This window comes from Fragaria vesca, linkage group LG1 (genome assembly GCF_000184155.1).
Source record: "Fragaria vesca subsp. vesca linkage group LG1, FraVesHawaii_1.0, whole genome shotgun sequence".
Classification (NCBI taxonomy): Eukaryota; Viridiplantae; Streptophyta; class Magnoliopsida; order Rosales; family Rosaceae; genus Fragaria; species Fragaria vesca.
Genome location: NC_020491.1, coordinates 18,143,550 through 18,147,873, shown reverse-complemented (window position 1 = coordinate 18,147,873; position 4,324 = coordinate 18,143,550).

The window sequence follows — 4,324 nt, the reverse complement described above, 5'->3', positions numbered from 1 at the left end:
TAGGAACACCATCAACACAACAGCAAAGATAAGATCATGGACTAAAATCATATTGTGTTGAAATAAGACTTTAAACTTGTGCTCGTCGATCACAAAACTAATATCCTAAAAAATATCTTCCAATTAGTACTACATTCTCCACAAGACCTAAATATATATATACAACATCATGTATAGATTAATATATAGATGAAAGAGACAGTGGACTGTAGTGTGGTGGTTGAGTAGGGCAGGGTTTTGGATTAGGTTTATACTAACAAACACACCAACACATGAGTTGGTTCATATATAATTGCCAAAAGATATTCGAATTGAGGTGCACAATGGAGCAAAATTGAAACAAAAATTAGTGGAACCAACTGCAAGGGTGGTCCAATCCGTAAATCTTCATTCATATTCAATCTGCCATATATTGAAATGAGAGTTAATTAAGAAATGCCCACGGATTTATTGAAGAAAGGTCCGGTGGTGACCCGATCGATCCCCCTCCTCATCTTCAATTCCTCCTCCTCCAAGTTCCCATAATAAACCCTAATTTTTGTCTACTGCTCCTCATGAGCACGCAGCTCCTCTTCTTGGAGGGACCACTGCACCAAAGCTTACTGGTGCTTTGTCTTTTGTCTATGCCCATTTTGGAGGGAACCCTAGAGCCATGAAAACGTACAGTAGTCCTTAATATATATTCTTAAAGGTGGAGCTCCTTCCACTCTCTGCTTTGGGGTGCCCCAGAAAGACTAGTTTTTTAGCGCTAATACCCTGACCCAGATGCTTAGTGTCGGCCTTCTCATTAGTTAGTGAGTCGTGTAACATGTTTATACATTTTTAGGGGGTGTATTGTATATAGAATTAATGGAAGTTTTAAAGAAGTCTATGAAATTTGAAAGTTTAGGTGTATTTAATATAGACTTTTAAAAATCAATCAAAGTCTGGGTGTATTCAACTTAATTTTAAAAAATCATTATGAATTCCACCAAAGTTCAAGGGTATTCAATTAAGACTTTTTAAAATGAATAGAAGTTCAGATGTATTCAAAATATCATTCATACTTATGGAATTAATAACTCATGGATAATTGTGGACTTTGTAGTGTAAATTACACACACCAAACTCCAATATTTTTCCATCCACTAGAGCAAAGATTTGGAAAAGTCTATGACAGACTTTCTCTTTACATGTGAATAAGTTGATCCTATGATACATCATCTTTTTTTTTCTTTTTTCTTTTTTATAATATTTTGTGCTATCAACGTTCTATTCTACCTATTCTTTTCAATGGTTTTTGAATGTTAACATTTTGTTGTCTTTCAATTGTAATGCTTGGAACCCTCGATAACCTAAATATTATCTACTAACTCTTGATATTAAAACCACATGATCATATATTATTATATTTGCGTACATGAATTAAACTTGTGAACATCTAATGTCTAATTTTAGAACATGTGTCTTTGGTTTACGTACAAGTATGCGTGTTGTTAAATTAATATAATCTTTTTCGTTACCTATGTTTATGTATTTCAATCAAATATTACAACTGTATGTATCGAAATTAGATAGATGAGCACTAAACTTATAATCAGTGTTATTATGTCTTTGTTATTGCATCTTTATTTTTTTTCTTTCCTGTAACTCTATAAGTATTGAGAAATCTATAAGTATTGAGAAATCTATAAAAGTCATTCATATGAAATCTCTGTAGATTTCAGAAATCAGTGAAAGTACGTGATTAAAAATCAATGGTTTTAAGAAATCAGTGAAAGTCTATGAACTTTTCAAAGAGTCTGTAGACTTTTCAAAAAGTCAGTTGATTAAAATAAGTCTGTATGAATCCAAATACAATACACCCCCCTTAGGCTAAAGCAAAACAGAGAATCCTAAGCCAGGCTGCACGCAGCCACGTACCTAGCTTCTATAGCAATCGGCATTTCCTACCTTCGCGGCCGCGCTTAAGGTTTTAGTTGGAGCTGTTGGAGAGGGTAGCTCAAGGATTGAAATTTGAGATCGATATTTTCGAATTATCCCCAGATATCCTCTTTTTTTAGAAGGGTAGTGTTATGGGGTCTTAATAAGGTCATAAATCATCCTATGTGGCATGTCATATCATATAGACATATCATCAATTTAATAAATCATGTCATTTCATTTTTAGGTAAAAAAACAATTTTAACCTTAATAATTAATAGATGTTACATACTAATATGAAATACTTTCTTACCCTATTAATATAGATCCGTGTATACCAAATTTAGTTAATTTATTAATAATAATGACCAAATTAATAATCATACCAAACTAGGCTTTTATACCATAAATCAATTTCGTAAATTTATTAAAATTGCCTTCTATCTTTGTGAATCAAAATTTAGTTTCATTTTAATATTTTGTTTTTGCAGTTTAAAATTATGATATCTATGTATAAGCCATATTCTGTATCGAATTTTTAAAATAAAATAAAAAATAAAAAAATCTCTATCGAATTTCTTTTGGATGATTACATATATATACTTTATTTTGGACGAATTATATATATATATATATGTAAAAAAAAATAACCTGGACGAAATTGTTTTTTCTTGGACAAATTATATATGTGTGTGTATGTGTGTGTGTGTGTATGTCATAATAATTCGTGTTTTTGAACAACTATATTCTCATAAATATATGTATTTTCACACTATATGTTACGTTCAATTTAAGCATGATAGTGATGAAAAGAAAAGGAGAAAGAAAATGCTAGAAATATATATTTTTTAATTATAAAAGAAAGACAAATCAATTTTTTTCTCTTAATAAAAAGGCAAAATAATCTAGAGTCATTGGATTTGGAAGGATAAGATTGTATTTTTGTTTAAGAACGACATGACATAATTGGTGATGTGTCTAGGTGATATAACATGCCACCTAAGATTAAGGCCATAAATATTAAGCCTTATTAAGGCCAAGAATCATTTTCATTTTTAAAATGACTGATATATAAAGAAGGGTAAATATCTTATCTTTTATTTTATCTCAAATATTTCTCCGATAATAAGACCGGCACAGCCACCTCTTCTCGGAACATAAGACCGGCATAGCTAAGCGCGCAAGTAGCTGCAAAAATTAAGAAAGTACGATTATATTCACCGATTCTCAAGAATATATTCCAACCTTTGACATCCTGTATCGGGCCTCAGTGTCTGGTTTAGCAACCACAATGCCACGATCAGGTAACACCACGCCATAATCACACAGTTGTCAAATTAATTAAGTAGGATATACAAGCAACCGCGTTTGCTTTAATCCTCCATGGTGGTAATGATGCATTATATTTAAGTGAATTGCTGAAACATTCCTAACTCGATCAGGATGATTCATATGTTAACCTTATCTGATCGATGACAACAAAATGAAAGAGAGTAGGTAGCTAGCAATCAAAATGAGAAGCTATTAGCTAACATACTCGCATGAACAAACGCATTTTGGTATAATCATGTTCTTATTGTTTCTTTAGCATTTGGTATCGGTCTTATCATCATATTGAGTGATGTAGTAGGAGCATGCATGCACGTATAAACAAGAAAACTTTAACACATATAGATGGTTTCAACAACATATTATAGACTTATAGTGAGTATTCGACTCATGAAAACCAATATAGATAAGTGAACAAAATGGATTTCGTATATATATACACTATCGTACAAATTAAGTTTAAAATTTTCAAATTAATCCGGAGGTGAGGTACGTGTTCTGTTCAGGATTTTTATATATTTGCTCAGCTAGACTAAAATATTTCAGATAATTCAAGAAATTAAGTTTGTACGTTATTTTGGTTTCTCAGGTAAAACTTCGATCGTATTACTTGGTAAGAACGATTAGGTTTCATAAATAGAATCGAGATCGTTTGCACTGCTTGCTAATTATTCTGCATGCAAAACATGGCATCAACGCCACGTACACGTCACATCTGTTTACTTGGATAACAAGCTAGCCACATATATGTATGTGCAGAAAGGATAGAGAGCGGACGTTCGCACTCTGGCTTAAAGTGCGGACTTCGTCCGTTCTCTGCCGTCTCACGCCGGTGACGGCTTCTCTCCTTCCCGGACGACAGCACAGGCTTCCAGGACGGTTTCTCTCCTTCCAGGACTGGCCGGCGACAAGTTTTCCGGTCGGATTGAAGCTCTGGACGGAAAACACCATGATTGATCAAGGTTGGCCGGAAAACTTGTCGCCGGCCAGTCCTGGAAGGAGAGAAGCCGTCGCCGGCATGAGACGGCAGAGAACGGACGAAGTCCGCACTTTAAGCCGGAGTGCGGACGTCCGCTCTACATCCGGCCTGTAT